Source organism: Urocitellus parryii, chromosome 7, assembly GCF_045843805.1.
Source record: "Urocitellus parryii isolate mUroPar1 chromosome 7, mUroPar1.hap1, whole genome shotgun sequence".
Classification (NCBI taxonomy): Eukaryota; Metazoa; Chordata; class Mammalia; order Rodentia; family Sciuridae; genus Urocitellus; species Urocitellus parryii.
In genome coordinates this window covers 98,740,833-98,763,581 of record NC_135537.1, presented here as the reverse complement: position 1 = coordinate 98,763,581, position 22,749 = coordinate 98,740,833, and the positions used below count along the sequence as shown (strand labels likewise).

Here is a 22,749-nt window from a genome sequence, read left to right as displayed (position 1 = left end):
GAAGGGCTAATGTGATCATGCATGCTGCCGACGGAGGTTCAGCACCACCATCTCCACATGGGGCATAAATATCATTTCCCCAAACCCAAAAAGGAAGAGAACACATGGGTTGCTACTGAAAAACAAAACAAAACCATCTTCTGTTGGCTTTCTCAGCCTCTTAAGTGTTCTCCATTTTCTAGTTCTTGCTCACTATAATTAAAACATTTATTTCAGGATTTAAACCATATTTAAACCCTTTGGATCTTACTTTTTAAGTAAGATGACAAATTTATCAAAAGGAAAGATGCACCAGGGAGCTACCAGTTTGCTTTTGTTCTGTGATTCTGCTACTGGAGGTTTCCCTCGTTAAGGTTCTCAGATGGGCTTCCCGAGGGACCTCTCCTTGCCTCTGGTCTTCAGACCCTGTTTTGAATACTCTTACTCAGGTGCTCCTGGGCAGATCACATGCTCGCACCCAGCTCCCCCCCCCCCCCCCCCCCGTGAACCAGGAAGGTCGGACTGACCTTGACTTTCTGTTGGTGGTGGTAAATCTGCCAGGCGATGTGAACATGCATAGCACAACACTTCCCTGGTTTCTGGAACAAGAAAGAGCAAAGTGGTCAGAAGGAGACGTTTCAGGGAAACCGCCTGCAAATCCCCCAGCTCTCAGCAGATTCTGGCTGCAGAGACTTTTTTCATGAAACAAGAAAGCTTTGTGCCTCCAAGAGCCTCCCGTCAGCAACCCTGCCGGGCCCAACCATCAGGGAGCCATAATCGCTCTCCCCCTCTTCCTGGGGCCCAGACATCGGCCACCACTCAGGAAGCCATACTTGACAAGGACCCCCGGTTACCAAGGACAAGATGGGAAAAGCCCGAATCCCACTTTGTGGCTCTTCTTTCTTTTCTGGTGCCAGCTGGCAGACCTGGTGAAGTAGGAAGTCCTACTTAACAAATGTGGCTATGCTATAATGCAAATCAGCTGTTCACAAGGGATAATTAGGGAGCGTAGGAATCAAATCAAAACAAGAAAGGGCACAGGACCTGTCATAACCTCCCCATGGCTGTTGCTTCTTTAACCCCCAAAGCGGGGCAATGGAATCCATCCCACTTCTGTTGAAGTCCAGTGACCCCATATGCTTCATTAAGAGCTGACCACTCATTCATGCTGGGACACTGTTCATGTCTAAGAGAAGGGGAGAGGAGGGGAGGAGAGGGGAAGGCATTCCTTCCTCCCTACTCTGCAGGCTTCTGAAATACCAAGTCCCTCCTCCACCCCTGGAGGAGTGCAGATCAATTTGCATCTCCCAAATCATTCCTTGGTTTCTGAGCAGTGGGGTGACGGCAAGTGCCTCTCTTCTGCCACTCGGGGCAGGGACCACCTCTTTCTGCCTCCTGCCAAGCAATCTCCTCTTAAGCCTAGAAGTGCATGCGCGGTAACTACTGGACAGAAGGAAAGAACTCCATTCTGCACTGGCAAAGGACAGAAGCTTCAGGTTTCTGTAGTAGGGAGCTGTTCTTGAAATACAGACTCAGGACTTTCCTCCTGTCATGGACTGACAGGTTGTTTGACATCACAAGTACCACACTGCCTCACCTAAGTGAGGACACAGACCTCCTGTTCCCTTTGGAGAAGGTGGATTATCTGAGAATATGCACCAGAAATGGGTGGGGATCGCAGGAAGTCTACTGCCCATTATCTACCACTCAGACAGGCATGGGGAAGTTGGCATTCACTGAGGGGCCATCTGCTGGCCAGGCACCAGACCTCAGGCCATTCTGCTTTAAACAAGACATTAACAACCAATGCTCACAGTATCCTTTCCCACACCACAGAAACAGGTCAAGTGGCTACGAAAGTCAATAGCACCTTGTGCCAAACCAGGGAGCCACAGCAGAGCACACCCATCCAGGTAAGTATGCGTTTCCTGAAAGACACTGACTGCAGGTCTTCCTCCCTGATATCCAATCAGACTTTCTACCAGACCTGCTGACACCGGAATCGGACTCAGCTCTACCAGTTACATAAATAAGAAGCCCGTGGCATGGCTTCCTCCACTGCCCGAAGCAAAACAACTTGGTCACTTGCATCACACAGGAGCTGAAAACCCAACCACCGTGCCACAGCCTGCTGGGTAGGCTGGCTACAGACTTGCATTTCCAACCCACAGGGAGTCAAACAGAGGTTGCAAAACAGTGCTAGAAGAGGCTTTCTTACCCTTAACATAGGTCTGAAAGGATCTGTCAACTGTGAAGAGAAAATGACAACTTGGTTACATGCCTGTCACTCAAACAATTGCTCTAACAAATTTGTAGTGCTTCATTAGGAGGGGAAATTAAAATGTTAGAAATTTACTTTTAAATGAAGCCCTTTTGGAGAATAATTAACCCATTTTCACACTATCAAAAGTGCCAAGTGTCCCCTCCCCCACTGACATCACCTTCAACAAGCCCCCTACAAGTTTAATCAATAGCAGCGTGCCCTGGGCAGCCTGGCCCTGGTGCTGCCCAGGCTGAGGTTCCCGGGGGGCAGCCCTTCCACACCACACCAAGGGTGCGGGAGAGAGCAGGCTGAAGAGGCAGACTCAGGATCAATGCTGAGGGGACGCGTGGGCCAGCCTTTCTGCACCAAGGGTCACCGCGGGGGTGGAGGCTCTCGGGACCTTCAGCCCGAAAAGCTTCAGCCGGTCTACCTAGCTCCCGCCATCAGCTCCAGCTGCCCTTACCCAGGGAGGAGACAGCACTGGGATGGCAATTGTTCTCTCACATTTACTATAAAGATAAATGACCATTGTTGAGACAAGATTGTACCTCCTGTGGAACTTCAAGTTATTCTTTGGGAGTAGGTGCAGTGTAGACCATCAATAAATGACATAACCAAAACATCATGGATATTTTACCCAGCTCTAGAGCACAGGGGATCCCAGCCACATTAAAAGCAGAGGGCCAGGGGAGCCATGGGGTCTGGGATGTCCTGACCTCGGGTAGCGGGTGGCGGGGGCTGATGTCCAGCAGGAGAAGCACTCAGTGCTTGTCTATCCAGAGCACCCACAGCAACATAAGGACTTGCAGACAGAAAGGCTTGGTCAAGTAGGAACTGGAGAAGCCACAGTGTCCACTTTCTAGGCTCAGATCACAAGCCCGTCCCCCTCCTTTTGCTGGGAAGTCAGTCTTCCGTTGTCACTCACAGGGCAGGAGAGAGTGTCTTCCAGGAGGAACTGGCACTCTCTTGCACAGGTGGGAAGAGTCCCTTCCCTGAGAGCAGCTCTCTCAAAGGAGTTAGGAGGGTCGTGCACAGGATCTGTCCCCTGCACACACCCGGGTTACCTGAGACCAAGCCTGACTTGGCATGTACCCGCGGGTCCTTCTGAAGTAAAGTGTGTGGGACTGTCCCGGGCTGAGCAGCAACATCGATAGAGTTGGATGTCTACAAATTAATTAGACCACAGCTTAGGAAGCACAAAACATGGGACATGAAGCAAAACCTTTCCTCCTTCTAAATGAAGAAGTGAGACTTCATGTGTTTCATTCTAAATCACAGACTCGTTTTTCTCAGTGAGCACGTGAGCTTGTACAGGGCTGCTCCCTGTTTTCTCCAGCGCTCTGACCAGAGGCAGCTCTCTCCCATGCCATCTAAAGCAGAGAGGTGGCCTCCAGCACCCGTCACCACAGTGGAAGCCACAGGGACCAAACAGGGCAGCCACACATGGAGAGGCTGGCCCAGACGCCTCCTTCCCAGGTGGCCCAGCTCTGGCTGGCTGCCTCTCTGCCCCCTCCAGACGTTCCAGGAGATGTTCAAGTGAACACTGCCATCGTTTGCAGTGTCAGGTGCTTCTCATCAGAAGAGCTGACAGCACTGCACAGACATTAAGCCAACGCTCCACGTTTTAACTGGCAGACAATAACAAGAAATTACACTCAGTAATGACTCATTAGCGGTGGTGGAAATGGGACAAGAGAACCCAACATAGGGACCACACAGATGCAGTATCAAATTCTGCCTGTGTCTCCCCTATCCTACCTCCCTTCTTACACACCACTCATAACATTAACCTATCTGTAGGCTTTTGTCCTTTGAATGAACAACAACCAAAAGCCTACTTATTGCTGCGGCACAACCAACAATTAAGCTGGAGTTGTTAACATCCTGATTTGCATACATATGAAGAACTCCACTAATGAACTGCAATCTACATATTCAATCAGGAAGGTGGCCTGGAAAGGCCTATTTCCACACCAGCAGAGGCTCTCTCCTGCCCAGATGCAGTTTTCTGTGTGATTGGATAATTGTGAGTGAAGGAAATAGTCTAATTTATTAAATGACCTACCAGTCTGTTTGGGGATGCACTAGAGTTTTGTCCCAACCTAGAAGAGACGGACCAGGGTCTGAGGGAGCAGTAAAGAGCAGGCTCGGGGAAGGAGTTGAAGACCGCCTTCTTCGATCTCCAGATAGGAGGCACTTGGCTGAGCCACTGTAGAGCCCTCTGCACGTGTGACCTCGCATGTCAGGGGCACTCATTGCAAGGGGACGAGGCCTGGAGGGCAGCCACCCCACCCCAGGGCCTCTGTCTTCCTCTGCAGGTGTAATAGTCTTGGGCAAAACAGCAGGTGCCCATCCTGGGAAGCTGGCCCCACCCTGGTTCTCACCTCAGAAATGGGATGGAGAGAAAAAGAAAACCACATACCACAGAAAACCTCGCCTGAAAAATGTGAGATTGTTTTGCAACTAGAAGATGCGTCACTTTGGTAAGAGAGTAAAACAGGCTGCAGTTGATTTTAAACATACATGTCCTGAAAGTCCCTCTCAAAAATGTTTGTGACTTTGGCAGTGTGAACGCTGAGAGCCAGCGATAGGAGAAGCACAGAACCAGGAGGCCAGACGTTAGGCCTCCGCTCCAGCAGACCCGCCTGCCCAGCTGGGGCTGTGGAGGACAGGGCGGGCCAGGAGGGGAATCTCCCCGATACAACAACACAGACTGCTGCACCCCTGGGACTTCAGACCTGCCTCTTCCTTGGAAAACTGACAGGCCCAGCCTCCAATCTCTGCCTCAAAAGTCAGCTGGGCTCAGAGGTCATGGCTCCCTGACAGAAGCCCATGCTCATGGTGGCATCTTCCACAGGGGACAGAGAAGCTCAGCTGAGATCACGTGGGAGTACCAACTGAAGCCTCAATTTTTGCGGAGGATTAAAACTAAATGGACTAGAAGAAAATCCTCTCACTCTAATCCCCGAGGTCATTTAGGATCTGAGAAGTCAGTCACTGTGCAGGAAGAAGGGGCAGACCCCCTCGTGCCCGGCAAGACACACCCCTGGGTCTTCCCTGTGCCCTCCTTACCTTGGGCTGAATGCTCCTTGTAGTGAACCAAAAGGGCCCGTGGGTGGGATCATTGGGGGGGGATGCCCGACACTGCAGGAGGGTCAGAGTGGAAGAGCTGCGGCCAGAGACGAGAGGAGGAAACGGCTTTAGTCGAAGGCAGGTGACATATTCACATTCCCCTCCCACAGAAAGACACCAACAGGAGCGAGCCAGGCAACTCAGCCAGGTGCCACTAGTGAAGAACCAGGATGGGGAGGGGGATCACACAGATGCGCACGCACGAATGTCTGATTTAAAAGTAGTTCAGAATCAGTCAGCCAACAAATGGTGTCCCAGATGAGAACGCCATTAGAAAGGGAGCTTTCTAATTATTAATTGGTGAATCACAATTGAGCTCTAAATGGGTAGAGGTTTCATGCATATCCAAAACAGGAGGGATGCTGGGCTGATAAAATGCCCAGAAAATCACAAGTTAATTAGAAAAAAGAAAAGGGAAAGAAAAAGAAGCAATTCCTCATGAGTGCCAGGATTTTATACCATTAAAACTCAATTAGTGCTTTTAGATTTTTAATAGTTTGACGAAATGAGAACATATTCACAATCCGTGCTTCATTAGGTTGTTCTAGAAGTGGCAGTTCCAGAGGGCAATTTAATTATCTCATCTAAAATGATGACAAATATTTGTGGAAGGGTAAAATAAAATGACTCAGTTTAAACTTTAAATAGAGCTTCCAGTTCTCCTAAAAGGTAGATTACAGAAGTCTGGGAATATTATCCCATGTAACAAATAACATGTGGGGCTCCCCCAGGACTGCTGGGCCCGCACGCAGAGCTCAGAGCCATTCTCGCTCTCAGCTCTCCTGGAACTTGGAGCTCTTTGGGATTAACACAAGGCCCTGATTCTTAGGGCCAGCTTTGAATCGTGTCTCCTGCTCAATAGACAAGCTCACTGGGGGTCATGCAAGCCAAGCTGTTGATGTGTGAGTCTGACCACCTGATGACAGGAAAAGCATGATTTTGAGTGAAAAATATAAATTTTCTTGACTCATTAGCATACAAAGGACATAACTGGAGGAAAAATGTACAGCAATACTGGGAGATGATGTGAGCACATCTTTCCTGCCTTTGGAAATTGTATTACCTCTGAGGTTCTACACCTCTGGGTCCATTCACTTTGACCAAACCATCATGTGGATATTTAAGTGACACACCAACTCACAGTTGTGTCACATGTCACAGTATGACAATGCACCTTCCCAATAAGGCCCTCACACCAGCTGCTCTGGCAGGGACTGAGACCCACACATCTCTTTCAGGCCGACTCCAGTTGCTCTCTCCAGGGTGCACAGAGGTTTCAGACTCATTGGTCCTGAACTGAACCCACTTACACAGGGACTGTGCAAGGGTGCCCCCTTCAGAACTCCTTTCAAGTCCAAGACTGGGTTTTAGATTCTTGAGCACGGCCTCTGCCGTCCGCCTGTAGCGTCCTGATCCCAAGGCAAGAGGGACTAAGCACTTCCTATATCACCCTGTAACTGGCCGTGTGAGGACGCCCCAGGGCCCTGTAGGAAGGAAGTGGAGTGACCAACACCCTCCACCAGAAACTTGTTCAGGTGGGCAGTTCCCTTCACATTCACACTGAAACCCAATGCTCTTCCCACTTCCTTTGCTCTGTCCCACTGCTGACCACTAGAAAATAAATATAGCTGAAGACTGTCCCCGCTGGAGAACCAGAGGTCATGGACACTTTCCAAAGTCCAGACCCCTAGGCTGCCTCACCAGCCCCAGCCTAGGCATCTCCGTGGAGTGTGCCCACGGAGCATGGAGCGTGGCTTCAGGCTGCCAACCTGAGCCACCTCCTGGGCACACTGAGCTCCACAGAAACCATTCTGTGAGCTGGTCCCTCATTAAATCAGCAAGACACAGAGCAAGGCAAAGTGGCACCACTCATGGGCAGGTCCCAAGAGGGACCCAGGCCTATTGGGTCCTGAATGTCCATCTGAATATTTTTTCTGCATCAGTGCTGAGCAACACAGGTGGCCCACGTGGTGGGTACAAGGCCCTCATATGCACCTTTCCTTACTGAAGAGGCCTCACGTCACTTCTGAGTGGCTCCAGAGTAAGTGATTTTTAATTGATTTCTAATATTTCCTAGTCTTGATTTCTCAGCTATGCTCTTGACTAATAAAGTGCCTAATTATCTATTTAAAGTATGAATGAATTCAGTCTTTGCTGATCTGCTGAGCAACATTTCCACCAAAATGAGAACACAATCTAAGAATCAAAATGGGAATAGCTGTAAATGATGAATCAACATGGCTACAAGCAATTATGACTTTTCCTTTATTCTGGATTCACTTACAAATTAAAAAGAAAAGAAAAGAAAAACCATTGAGCAAATAAACTTGCAAATTTTCAGATAAAAATGATGCAGTATTCACCCCATAATCAAAATATCACAATCAAGTATTCAAGGTCTTTGTATAGAGAAGCTCTTGTCTTCTACATCAATGATCATATAACGGGTTGGTACCAATTTAAGTTCTGGAATGTATACTTAAGATTTCATAAAACTGCATCTTTTAAGCAATGAAGAATTGAGCTTAAGGAGAAAAGGTGCATTCGTTTTAATGTTAAGGCTTTCTTTAATTAAACAATATTTTAATTGTGAAATGAAAATACACTCAGGAGAACAGTATCAGCCATGTGGAAAAGGGTTCTGTATTTAGTCTCAAGTAAATAAAAATGTACTTTTTGAAGAATTAGGAGTCAAAAGAATGAGGGACTTTGTTCAGAGGGAACAGTCAGGCTGAGGTCCCTCTGTGGCTGGCTTTCCGCCTGTGACTGAGGTCCTGTGGCCTCGGGCTCTGCTGCAGCAAGGGCTGCAATGCTTACACCCCCAGGCAGGGCAGGTTCTGGCTCCCAGGGGGCTGTCCTGGCTGTGCTTATGATCTTTTGACTCTGAAGTTGATACTGCATCTTTACCAAAAGCAAGACGCCACAAAAGCAAGCATCCACAGGGATGAGCAGCAGCGGGTACACTGGCACGATGACGGGAAGGCCGCTGGCCGTGTACTGACTAGGGGAGAGCGCACGCACGGAAAGCAGACACATTCAACATGTAGCAGGGAATGCAACTCACACTGTGCCGGTAGAAGAGGTCAACTTTTGTTGGGTATTTGTCAAACTGTAAAGGGATCAAAGCAAAAACTAGTTACTTCATCTGCCTTTGGTTCACTGCTCAGTGGAGGCAGCCTACAGCTTCTGTGTCACTGAGACATCACCAGAACCTGCAACCTCACTGGATAGGAGCCACGTGAGCTCCTGAGCCTCTGGCAACCCCGAGTCCAGTCTGCCCATGCGGCGTGGTGTCTCGGGCCCTGGATGCCTGGTGGTTCCTCTCTTTCTACTCTGTGCTCAGAGGCTGACACAGTGAACACCAAAACTGGAGAGGACAGGCACCTCCAGATCCATCCAGAGAGCCGAGCACGGGGCCTGGCCTCCCAGGGTCCCTCCACTTGGTCTTCTCCTTGCCAGAAGAACTGCAGATCTGCCGTTCTCTGAAGTCCATGCCACCCACACAGAGCACTTGGGCTGGGTCTTCTGAACCCATCAGGAGGACTCATCACCCCTGCCCTCATGCCTGTCTTCCTCCAGGATGTTAAGACCTCAGATTGACTCACTGGTGGACCAGCTCACACAGGCCAGCATGATATTTTCTTAAACCATTAGGCCCTTAAACACATGGCTGTTGGCCAGGGCTCAGTGGTGGGCTCGCCTAGCACATATGAGGCACTGGGTTTGATCCTCAGCACCACATAGAAAACAAATAAATAAATTAAAGGTATTATGTCCAGCTACAACTAAAAAGGAATTTAAACAAATAAATAACTGTTGAGAAATGCAGTTCTTTCAGAAAAAAAGACACAGAACTTGCTATAGGACTTTGTGTGTGTGTGTGGGGGGGGTGGATGGTGAAAAGGCCTCATCTTTAATATTCCCCTAAATAAAACTTGTAGAACAAACTTTAAAAATATATGTTAAGAAAAGTAAGTTGAGCCAGTGGGTGAGAAGGCGCAGAGGTGGATGAGAGGACCCTCCGTGAATTCCCATCTGCTCTCCTGGGGCCTGATGGACTCTCCTCTTCAGGGTTTCAACCAGGCCCTTCTATAAACACTGGACATAAGTGACAACTGAGGTAGAACTCTGCTAGGGCATTTAAAGATTTAAAGAAGCCTGTCTGAGACCATCTGTTTCTGTTCCCAGTTCCCTGGGTATATGGCAATGCCCACACACCTCCAGGCTCAGGGCTCAGCCTCTGAATGTCACCCCACACAGGGCAGGCAGCTGGCCCCAGTGGTTGTTCCTCCACTTGTCCCCTCCCTCCTGGTGCTGTGAGCACCTGTGCGTCAGCACCTGGTTCACACTGCTGTCCGGCCCCAATGCCAGGTGTCCAGAGAAGGAAGGCCACTAGCAGGTGGACCCAGCACTGGCAAATGCATGCAGCGGGCACCTGGGCAAGGCGCAGGACACTGCCCCTCGAAGGCCGCCTAGCCTCAGGGCCCACGCCAGCGCCAGCGCCAACCCCACCCTCCTGCACACAGAAGAGAGTGGGCTCTACTTATCCTCACATTTCTGCCTGGGTTACGCACCATGGGAGGTGTTGGCGTCAGCATGATGGCGGTGGGCGGGATGGCGTGGGGGAAGGGTGTGAAGGTGTGCTGGTGCGTGTGCTGGTGCGTGTGCTGGTGCTGGTGCTGGTGCTGGTGGAACCCGGTCCGCAGGTAGGGCGGGGGGCCCAGGGAGGCCCCTCGGTCGGCGCTCTGAGAGGCCAGAAAACACGTGTTCAGTTCCTGCAGCAAGATGTCTTGCTCTGGAAAAGAAGAGGGAAATGTCGGCACCTTTTCCTTCCGATCGGGACATCTGGGTGCTTTAGCATGGAGGGTGCAGGGCTGAAGACCCATCCCCCGGGGCCTGGGACAGAGGGGACAACCTCAGGCCCGCCATAGCCTGGGGCTGCTCTCAACTAACACCTGAGCCTGGGGACCAGCTGCACAGCCCAGCAGGTCAGTTCCCCATCCACACGACTGGGATGGCCCTCTGGCCACCTTGGGTCATTTGGAGGTGGGGGTAACAGGGGGGACGCCTGCCAGCCATGAACGCAGCAGGCTCCCCTGCTGGCCTCAGGGCAGACACATGGCCACGAAGAGCAGTACTGGGACCCTGGCCCGCGACACAGGTGAGGGGAGAAGGACCCCATCTCCCACCAGGTCATCCCTAAATTCTGGGATGCATCATCATAAAAGTGCATCTCTTCTTCCCAGGAAGGTGGAAGCCCTCAGGCCAGGCCCACGCCCCAGGACGCGGCCTGAGATGCTGGAGAGAAGCAGGCGCGGGCCTGGCAGGCTCTGGCCGCTTTGCTGAGCCAGGGTGCCTGCCGGGCCTCACCCTTCAGGCCTCCTTTCCCACACCCCCCTCCCAGGGCATGGTTGTTTAAGTGGGCCCGGCCTGGCGATGAGAGACGGCAGGGACAGCAGTGAGGTCCCGGCGCCCACCCGACCAACCTACCTGAGTAAGTGCTCCCGGCAGGGTGTCCGGGGACCTGCAGACTCCCTGACGTCAGCGGTGGTGGCGGAGGCAAAGCAGTGGGCGGGGCAAACATATTGAGGTGATGCGTGTGAGCGGGGGCCTGGAGGGCGGGGGTGAAGCTGTGCAGGGGGCTGTGGCTGGGCAGGGAGAGGGGGATCAGAGAGGCCGAGGGGTGGTGGGAGAGGTGCCGGGCTGCAGGCTGAGTCTTGGCCGGAGTGCTGCTCCTGATGCTGCTGCTGTGGAGCAAAGGGAGAAACAGGTGAGCATCTGCGTCCCCACTGCCCTCCCTGCCCTGGGCCTCTCTCTCCCCACCACACAGTCCGGCAGAGACCACTGCCCAGCGCCACGCACAGGGCTGTCCAGGCAGTTCTCTGCTGAGATAGCTCCCCTCGCTCCTGTGGCTAGGCCTGCCCTGCTCTGTCTCCTGCCGCCCCCACCCTCCTCGCCACACTTCCTGCAAAGCAGCCAAGGAACAAAACGGAACAGAGCCACCACGTGGGTCGCCCCTGTCTGCTACCATAACCCCAGGACCACAGGAAGAGGTGGGCCAGGTCTTGTGCCACAGGAGTGGCCCTGGGTTAGGAGCTGGCCCAGCCCCGGGAGGAACCTGCCTGCTTAGGTCTGTTCTTCACCTGTCCCTGACCCCACCAGGCTTCTAAAAGGAAAACAATAAGAAGCTCAAGTCTCAGGAGCCCACAGGGCTCAGGGTCACCCTGGACCGCCCCTGGTAGACCAACCAGGAGGACCTGGCTCTCCCCACTGGTTTCTTCTCTGACTCACAAATGAGGAAGCAAATCCCACTGAAAAAAGCTCAACCCAGCACTGGTCTCAGTCTCCTGGGCCTGAGGAGACAACCCTCCCACGACACCCCTTCTCTCCTCTGAGTCTCCACCTTCAGGGCCCTCAGAGGCACCTTGGTCTCCACTCCCTGGCGCACACCTTCAACCGCTTCTTCTTCTTTCATCTTTTGAGATGGGGTCTTTCTATGTGCCCTAGGATGGTCTCCAGCTCCTGGGCTCAAGCCACCCTCCCACCTCAGGAGCTGGGACTATAGGCGCATGGCATGGGCCTGGCCACCTCTTGGGTAAGCACCTCTCCTTCCTACCTCTGTCCTCCAGGAGATCCTGGATGGTTCACTCCTGTGTAGTGTCAACGGCCAACCCAACTGGCTTTCACCCAACAGCCCCTGTCCCTATCTCCTCGCCTCCCAGAGAAAACAAGGACAGTTCTCAATCAGGCCACCCATCTCCTAGGAAGCCCTCACCCAGACTCTCTGACCATCCAGCAAAGGTGGCCGGCGGGCAGAGAGCAGGTTAGTTCACTTTAAACTGTTGAGGCTCAGGCTGCTGCTGTAGGCTGACAGGGGCTGGGGCAGGTCCTGGGATGAGGGGTGGGCCTGCACAGCAGGAAGGTGCTGGTGGAGCAGCTGAGTGGTGGACGGTGGCCTGGGTGGCCTCTACACCTGAGGCTGTGGGGTGGGCTGCAGTGGGGCCTCGGGGGGGGGGCCTGCGGGGGCTGCGTACTTGGAGAAAGGGCTGTTGGTGGGGCCTCCGTGCGTGGCACCAAGTCAGGGTCCAGAGAAGGTGCTCGGAGCTGGGGCTCCGCTTGGGGCTGGGGCAGCGGCTGCGGGACCTGAGGGCAGGGGTCCTTAAGCACCACAGGCTCAAAGGCAGGCTCTTTGCAACAGTCTTGGCTCTTCTGGCTTCTCTCTAGACCTGATATCTTGGGGACAATTGGCCCTGCATCCTGACTGTCATGTTTGGGCAGCACGCCAACACCTAACTCCGAATCTGTATGGGGGAGAGCAAAGAGAAGACACAGAATGACACAGGAGCATGGCACCAGGGGAGCAAGCTCCAGCCTGCAGGCACAGCCAACAGCCACCTACCACCCTTCCTGGGAAGAAGGGTGCGCTGGCTGGGGATCCCACAGCTGATGGTCTGCAAACCAGGGTTCCCTGTCCCCAGTCTTTGCAAAGCCTTTCTGAAGCACACTTAGGACATTATAGCCCACAAGTTGATTTTTCCCTTTAAAAACAAATACAGTTCCTGAATGAGAAGTGTTTTCAATAGCGAATGAAGCAAATGTTACTTAACAACAAACAGATGTTTCTTATTGGCCTTTCCCCCTCCCCCTTTGCATTGTGACTGAGGAGGCTCACTTGACATTCTTAGAGCAACAAGTTCTCTAAGTGCCAAACTTCCAGGCAAAAGTCAGGCCTCCTGATGTGCCCCAGCCAGCCCAGGGACATCTGAGTTCAAACATGCAAACGCAAATTTAAATCAAGCGTGCCACAGCTACACTCACCAGGCCTTCAGAAATGCCCCTGCACCACGGGATGCTGAGACTTAACTGGATGTAAAATTTAAGTAGAATTCTTCAATTGTGGGGAAAGAATAGAAAATAGATGCTCCTGTATAAACTTAAAAAATAAGCTTCGCTCCTAAAGTCAAAGGACCTAAGTGCCATAACTACTATGATGTCATTGTTGATTATCCCAGAAGCCAAATTCCATAAAATTCTCAAAACAGAATAATGAAAGACCAATAATTACATATCAAGGCATAGCCCGATTTGGAGTAAGTTCTTTGTAGGCATCTGGCAGGGGGAGATCACCTCGACTCCATTTTTGTGCTAAAAAAGATGCATTCTTTCTTTACTACAGTTCAGAAACAGGAAAAGCACAGCTTGCAATACTTTCTGAAATGAGGGTACCTTTGCAAACCTCCTCTTCCACATCTCTCACCACCATGAAAAGCATGTGCCACTCACACGGTCTCTCAGTTCCTGCTTACACACTTGTGTATACACACAAAGTTTGCATCAGAGAAAGTCATCATCTTTGGTATTCGTTTGGTAAGCAGTTCAAGCCTGAATCATGCACCAAAGCAAAAATAAGCCGTGGTTCATAAGCGAGGCACCTCCGGGACTATGGTGGACGTGGCCAGCTTCAGGCCAACGTGCTGCCTAGGTACGAGGGGACAGGACATCTCGTGAGGCCTGAGGACAAATGACTGCACTGGTGACCTCTGGGTATCTTATTTCTGCCCAGTGCTGTTTTGAGAACCTTTATAGAAGATTTCTGCTTACAATGAAGCCAAAACTTTGTGGGTCCCCAGAACTGGACCAAGCTCCCTGGTGAGGCCGGGGAGAAGTGGCTGCAGGGGATCCTGCAGGGCCTTTATCTTAGAAGTGGGAGCCAGGATCTGGCCTGCCCTCTCCATGCCTTTTCTGTCATCTCTCACAAATTTCCTGAATTTTTCTTTCACAAAAACAGGGGTATTAGTCTGGTTGAGGAGAGAAAGCTTCAGGAATGTGGAAATCCAGAGAGTACATGCCAACTGAGAGGGGCTGGGCATGTGCCGGGGCTCTTCCCTCACCTACGCCAATTGATGGGCACAGGCCCCGGCACTGGCAGGAACCCATCTGCATACTTCTGCACTACTCCCTTCTCCTTGGACTAGGATGGTGAAGAATCAATCAATATTCTCTATTTTGGTACGTTTATATCCAAATTCCTCTAAAAATTAATGTTGAAATAAATCTGCTCACATCAACAAGACTTCCTTTCCAAAAGACACCCTTTAAATACACTTATGCTGGTAAGGAACATACTAGGGACAGCCACCAAGCTCGATGTCGCCAAGTCTGCAGAAGGCACGTGTCCTGCAGGTGTGGCCTCCTCTCCTGTTGCCCCATGTCTAATCCCAGCCTGAACACCCCTGGAGAGTAAGGTGTGGTACCAAGAGCGTGGCAGTCGCTGCTGCCCTGGATGAGCAAGGAGGGAAATAGGAAGCCTGAGCCTCTCCAAAGAACCACACCAGTCTGTCCCAGCCAGCTCTGGGGAAGCACTAAAGGAACCCAGGAGCACAAAACTTTAAAAGGAGACCAGCCAGGAGGCTGTCCCGGCTCGGCCCCCTCTTGAGCAGGTGTGCCAATCACCCAGGGAGGGTCTCATGAAGGTACAGACTCCAGCCCAGCAGCTTTGGGTGGGGCTCCAATTCCTGAACTGCCTGCCATCTCACAGGTGATGCTGCTGACCCTTGGACCACATGGGGAATCCAACCCTCTGTTGTCAAATGGAATGAGCCCAGAGAAGTGAGAACTTGCTGGCTGGAGGTCACCTTGCTGTTTGATAGATCAGAAGTTTTGGGTTCTGATCTTAACTCTGTCCACCAAATGCCTGTTCTCCAGTCTACACTGTGTGGTCCTTGGAAAGCAAAAGCCCCCAAACAAAGCATATAATGGCAAATCCCTGACTTAGTTAAAATATTTAAGTAAACCAGTCACTGCAAAGGGCGAAGAAAGCTACAGGGAATTATGGCAACACCATACTTTAGCTACACCTGAAAGCCACCATCAACCCACCAATGCTCTGGTACTGTGACCTGTAGGCAGGGCACCCACAGGTGGAGAGCTGGAAAGAACGCTGGTGGCTGAAACAGTTCTATGGATCCTCATTTACACAGGCTTCTTTAGGCACAGATTAGGCACCATGCATCTTTGTGGCTAATCAGTAGTGCATTTCCTCTTTCTTTCAATTATTCAATAAATGGATCTTACCCTTTAAGGTTTTCCATCTTGACAATTTGTCTTACTATGCTTCTCTAAAATTGGCAGGAACACATTTAAAATCATTTTATATTGCATGCACTATGTGCTTTGAATTTGCCAAAGAATGAGATTTGCTGGGGTTGGAGAAATATTCAAATTGATGAGTGTTATTTAAATGTTGTACTCATTACATTTTGGGGTTGGGGTTAAGCAATCTCCCTTCTTGCAATTATAAGAATAACACATCATGGCTTATAATAAAAGATACAAATAAAAGTTATACTCCATTGTGTATGGTAAAAAGGGCATTTACTGCATGTAAAATATAGATTGATGAACTTGACTCAATAAATTTTTAAAAAACCTAATGGTGGATTAGAAATAAAGTGTTTGATTTTGATACAGATTTGATACAAGTGCCCTGAGAAATTGGACCCTGACACCCCCCCACACAGTACTGAGGATTGAACCCAGGGCCTTGGGCATGCTAGGCAAGCACTCTCCCACTGAGCTACAGCCCCCACCCCATGTCAAAATTTTGAGATAGTTCTTGTTAAATTGCCCAGGCTGGCCTTGAATTTGCAATCCTCCTGCCTCAGGCTTGTAAGTACTGGGAAGATAGAGATGTTATCACCGGGCCAGGAAATGGACCTTATTTTGTACCTCCCCAGTACAATGCAAACCCCATAATCTCTGGAGGGCAATTTGGAAACATTTAGTAAAAGAACAAATAGGGTTCCCTTGACTTGGTGAGTGTACAAGGATTTAGATACAATGAAATTCAGATACAATGAAACAACATCATGGTTTAAGGTGTAAGTTTGGAAATGCCCCAGTTGAGATCACTGGTAGATTCATACCATGGAAAAATTTGCAGCTTAAAAAAAATGCTTCGTGTACCATGTATAGCACATGCTGTCTTTGTAGAAACTGGAAAAATTAATGTGTGTGTATTTATGTATAATTGTATTATTATAGCTAGGAACTGGATAGTGGGGGGACATTTTGCTTTATTGTATAAAAATAACTTAAACAAGCAAAAAAATTGGGGGGTAGGGTATCAGGGACTGAATTTAGGGGCACTCAACTGCTGAGCCATATCCCCAGCCTTTTTTCATATTTTATTTAGAGACGGGGTCTCACTGAGTTGCTTAGTGCCTCGATTTTCTGAGGCTGACTTTAAACTTAGGATCCTCCTGCCTAAACCTCCTGAGCTACTGGGATTACTAAAGGAATGTGCCACTGTGCCCAGAGAAAAATTTTAATGAATTTGAAAATAAAATGAATTTTGTGAAAAAACAAATCACTAAAACTGAATAAAATAAACCCAACCATAAAAATAAACTAAGTACTAAATAATCAACACTGGCCTATGAACAAATCATTCCTAAGAGTTAAATGAAAAATCAACACAAAGTAATTTTTTTTGCAGGGTTTCAACACTTACTGAATTTTCCAGGAATGCAACTGCTATACTTTGCCACATCTGGGACTTCACCAGAAGTTGTTCACTCTTAGGAAAAACCATGACATCAACAAAAGGCTGCTTCTGGGGACTAACTGCCACCACCAGGTGCCCATGGTTGTAGCGGCCACGTTTACATGTCTTTCTCCACCATGAGCAAGCATTTATGTTGTTATGAATGACTTCCATTTACTTCTCCTTTATATTTCATTAGGGACTTACTTACATTTTGAATTATGTGTACAGATGGGTGTATCAACTGTGTGTCATCCCAGCCAGTGAGACAGGAGCATGTGTGACCAAATGGTAACCACAGGCACTGTGCACCACAAGCTCTGGGTCTGGGAGGCCTGGTGGTGTGTCCGTCCATGATGAGCCACACACTTCTCCACGCACAAGCATAGTCACTGCCTCCCAAGGCAATGGACATGGATTCTGGCAGGTGAAGCGCTACTGCAATCCAGCACATAGTGGAGGCGCAGTGTCCCCAACTACTGCCAGGAAGTACGAACGACATGGGGTACCTTGGACAAAAGTGACCGCCAAGAAAAATACAGCACACTGTTCTTGTTCTGGATATGGTCTCAGAACTGAAAACCATCTCTATAAATGCACACGCGAACGTGCGAAGTGGAAAAACACACCCGAAATGTTAACCAAATCCCACATCCACGAAGAGACCACCAACTGTACCTCATGGACCTGTACTTTTCTTAACTCCCTAAATTTTCTGTAATGAACATATATTATTACTATCAAAAAAAAAAAAGATACCCATGGTGGAGTTCATGGATAATACACCACCATTATCAAGAGAATTGTCTCCACTATTGCATGGATTAAAACAAAAAAGCAAAGCAATAAAACCACATCAAGAGACCAAATAAATATTTTCCTCTCAGAAATGAAGACAGAACATGGCACCGTGCTCCCCCCTTGTCCTTACCATTTCTCACTGGCGCTAATCAGCGGGTATACTGGAACAGGAAGGAAACAGAAGGAAGCAGCAGCGAGAGAGGCCTCTCAAGGCATAGCCTCTACACCTGTGTCCCCTACCTGTCTTTACACTTGGCTGTGAAGTCGTAAGAGGGCTACGTCCCTGCTAGGTCATTACTGTAGTAAACCTGAATAAGCCTCAAAGATATTAAGAAAACCAGTAGCTATCAGGCAAAGTATCCACCCACCCGTCCATCCAATCACCCATCCACCCATCCATCCATCAATCCATCCACCTATCCATCCATCAGTCCATCCACCCATCCATCCCCTTGTCCATCCATCCACCCATCCATTGTCCACTCACCCAACTATGCACCTAACCACACTCATCCACTCCCCATCTATCCAACCATCCATCCACTCACCCAATCTCTACCTATCTGAATGTCTGCTCCATATATCCAAGAAATGGATACATGCTATTTGTCATTACTCTATCTTCTAATTAACTTCTCTACTTGTTTAAATGACAGAGCCTCCGAGACCTCACCACACAGGACTGAAGATTGTGGCCAAATAAGTAATCCAGACTTCAATTTAAATCTTTAAAAAAATACATGTTTTAATCATAGGTGGACACAATAACCCTTATTTTATTTTTACCAGGTATCAAGGATCAAACCCAGGGCCTCATATGTGCTAGGCAAGCGCTCTACCACTGAGCCCCAGCCCCAGCCCCTCCAGACTTCAACTTAAGTGGGAACATTGTTAAAGAACAAATGTTCTGCACTGAGAACCCCAGGCCCATGCAGAAGCATCAAATTTCTGTGAATCAACATTCAGTTCTTTCAAGTTACCAGTAAGGCTAATGGTTTAAATCCTGTTGCTAGTCTAGTCTGTCACCTCAGAGGTAACCTCTTCTTAAGCAAATGCTGCCTATTTTGTACACCTATTAACCCAAGCTGTGCTGATGTTCACAATGCTAGAATCCCTCCATTCAGGGTTCTGCTATCTCCAGAACTCCACAATGCACAATGCACAATGTTTCAGGGAGAGTGTCCACCTTCTGGAACATATGTGTCTCTTTATTTTCCTCCTCCTCTCCCTCTTTTCTTCAAATAATTAAACAGAGACCAGTTTGTTCCATTAGCAGATTCAATTACTCGAACGAATGGCAGGATGACACTTGGTCTTGCAGCTCTGCTTCTCGGCCACTGAAACTGTACAAATAAATTGAGGAAAACCTACTGTTTGTTCAAGGCAAATTAATTTCCAAACACTGCAGGAGTGGGAGATCAGGGGAATGATGGGAGCTTGGCAGGGCTCAAAGAGATTGCATTTCATGCTTGTCATGTTGTGTAAACATTAATTACCATCCGGGAGGCTGAGCCAGGCCTCAAGTCGGCATCACAAACCTCTGAAGGCCTCCAGGGTTCCTATTAAAAGCGAAATCCTAAAAGGGGGAAAATAGCCAGTGTATCTGGCAAAACACCAGCAGCCCGTTGGGAGGACTGGGAAACCCTGAAGGTCAGAGGCCTCTGTGTCACCTGGGAGGCTCCAGGCATCCTCATCGGCCTCATCATATTGACCCAGGGTGGGGGTATCTGGCGGGATTACAGGAAAAGCCATCCACTGCAGCCAACGTGTTCCAACTTGTTTCAAGTGTGTTCCTCCTAAACCCACAGCCAACAGCGCCAGCTGTCGTGCATGCCCAGGCCCATCCATCACAGTCCTGATGGGAGGCTGGAGGCCACCAACAGCAACGGCACACAGAGGGCAGAGTCCCTGGGGGGGAACCCAGCTGGTAAGCATTTTGTTTCTTCTGAAGTCGGTCTTCAGTGTGGGGGTGGGTGGGGCAGGGAAAGGACCCCAGCAGGCAGGGGTCTGCTGTGGGGTAGGAAGGGAGCCTCCATGAGTAAGTCAGAATCTGCTGTGTCAAGGTCACACCCAATCCTCCTGCTTGTCATTCCACAGGAAGAGACTAACCAGTATTAAGTCACTTCCTCCCAGAGGGCACAGAGACCCAGGAGAGGGCCTTGACTTCGATCTCTGGGGACAGAGGGCATGGAGACCCAGGAGAGGGCCCTGTCCTAGAGCTCTGAGGACAGAGGGCACAAAGACCCAGCAGAGAGCCCTGGAGCAGCAGGGATGGAGAGCCGTGTGTACTTGTGTGGCTCGGGGAGTAGTCAGATGAGCAAAGCTGATGCTGCCATCCTTATTTTACTATCTGGTTAGTGCCCGGGCACTCCTGTCTGCACATCCCAGGACCAGCCCCAGTCAGCGTCAGCTGATCTTGTGACAGGTATGGAAAGACCTCCGGTGAGAGGTCAGGTTTGGAGGATGAACCTGCAGTCACTGAGGGCACCAGGAACACCGCTCAGGGAACACCCAGCTGGGTCTTCCAGGCAGGTCACTCCCCAGTCCCTCCATGTGTTAGTGGCACAGCCAGCCTAAACACCAATGTGGGCTCCACAGCTATGGAGTGCTGCTCTGCCCAGCTGCAGGCCCATAGCAGGCACAGGCACCAGAAGGACTGCTACCTCAGGTGTGTGTCTAGGCTGCAGATGCACCCTCCTGGACATGCCTTCCTTACTAGAGACAGCAGTGAGAGGAGCCCCGTGCTTAGGCTGGGAACTTTCCAAGAGGTGGGACTAAGGCACTGAAGCGGATGACAGTGAGATGTCTGCTTAAGACAGACAGCCATCTTGGCACCTGACCGTCCCCTTTCCTAGCCTCCCTCCAGCAGCTGTCAGGCTCATGGAGAGGGGTTTAGATCTGATGCCTTCCCCACTGTCCAGCTGTGCCCTCAACTTCTACATCAGGCCAGAGGGGCAGCGAGGCCCCTTGGTGTAATGTGCCCACATCACCTCATCTGCTGATGCAATGAACGTCACACGACCCTCTGTATGGCTGTGTCTGCGATCCACAGGGCTGAGAGTATTGCGTAGTGACAGAGCAGCCTGGCAAAGGACTGGCTCCACGTCACCCCTGTTTCCAAACCTGAGCCTCACCAAGCTGATTTTCTCAAGGACAAACATGAAGCCAACAACAGCAAAGACCTCTCCCCATGCTGTCTCACCCGCCTTCCTGCACTGCCAGGCCTGGCTCCCTCTCAGCTGGTTTTGGGCACCTTTGAGACAATCAATTTCTGGAGGGCCCAGAAATGCAAGGATTTCTGAACTTTGAGTGGGCCCCAGGTGCTGGGCCCTGCTGTCCCTCTGCAGGCGGCACTATGATGGGCCAGGGGTTAAGTGGTCACTGAGGCTCACTACCTCACTACCCAAGCCTGCATCCACACACCCATTTTATTCCTCTAAAATAAAGCCTCCCTGCTGTCAGCAGTACCGTGCACCTACTTCTTTCCCCTCAAGAGCACCCACCCAGCAGGGTCCTGGTATTAAAAGGAAGGTACCAGTTGTTCCACAAGGAAGGAGTGAAGGTCCTCCTGCTCTGGAGGGAGGAGGGAGGTACTCCAGGCATTCAGGACAGGGGGCCACTCAAGCCCAGCGCCCTGTGTGCCCAGGGCTCATCTCAGCTACAGAGGGCCCATCCCCACAAGAAGCGCGAGTTCCTTTGTTGTTTGTGTTCCACAAGTTCACACAGCGGCCACCTGGATTGTGCACAGGAGGCAGTGGCTCTGTCAGAACTTTACCAAGCCCCCTAAAAGCAATCGTGTATCCCAGGGTGGCCCCTGCACTGTTCTCAGCCACTGACCGTGGGCAGTGGGCCCTACCTGGCCATGTGTGCCCTGACAGCATGCACATAAGCCTGTCTGTGCTCCTGAGGACAGATGACACAACCCTCCCCAGCCTGTTCACACAGCCTGCTCGGCCATGGGACCTGGCTCCTGCCAACCCCTGCAATCTGCCTGGTCAGCTCATGGGAGTACCACGGAAGCTGAGATCGGACACCTAAGAGTTGATTTTCCTTTCATGGAGTCTTTGATTCTTAGGAAAAGAAGGAGAAGGAGAAAGAGGACTTTGGCAGTGTCAGCAAATTCTGACCTTCATGGCCCCCAACTGTCTGCCCTGTATGGCTCCATGGTGCTGGGCAGCCTCACTACTCCATGTGGCCTGCAGAGCAGCTGGAGGTCACTATGCAGCTTGGGACCAAGGCAATATGCACCACTCTCCAGCAGCTTCTTGCTCGCAAAGTGCCTCTCCACAGCACTCCTGGGCGAGCAGGAGCCTGGCGAGCCCATCTGCACGGTGCCATCCACAAGGCCCCCACCTCTGAGCCTCTCAGCCCACCACAGATCCAGGTAGGATGCACGGGAAAATTTAAATCAGTGGTACCATCTGGATTCTAAGCTCCAAAAAACTCATTGCTGCACATATGAGCCATGTATTGGAAGCTCAGGACCAGAGGCTTGCTATATGGCTTTATTCAGACCAACCCTTCAGAGACCACAAGGTCTAGCCAACTATCCTCTTGAAAAGGAAACACCTACCTTTTTTCTACTCACAAAGGAACTCCCCCTGATTCTGTTGTACTTTTGCCCAAAATCTGAACCCTATCTTAAGTCTGGACAAGCCTGTCTTCTTTGACTAGAAATTGGAAAGCAAAACAGCTTTCAGCCCTGACCTCTGACCACAGCAAGACTCAGAGGAGAGCCTAATAAGAGGCATGAAAGCTACACATGTATGTCTCAGAGAGTGAAGCTTAATAGCCTGAAGGTGACAACAGGGTTTGGAGTAATATCTGATTAAACAAAGAGAGACATTGAATAATTGTCTGTCACCAGAGGCCTAGCTGTGGGAGATTCTCTGTCTTTATTAGTTTCTTAACCAGAGCTGCTGGCTCAGGACACTGGGCTGTCCCTAGAGCTGGGGCCCACTTCTTGCTTAACTCTAATGTGACTGGGAAGACAGCAGGCTTACCTTGGGTCTGAGCACCCCCATGAAGC

At 50.3% G+C, this 22,749-nt stretch overlaps 1 pseudogene; it reads right to left on the bottom strand.

The window, feature by feature from the left end:
- Positions 1-22,749, bottom strand: part of LOC144256069 (autism susceptibility gene 2 protein-like) — a 51,265-nt pseudogene that overhangs the window by 7,032 nt on the left and 21,484 nt on the right.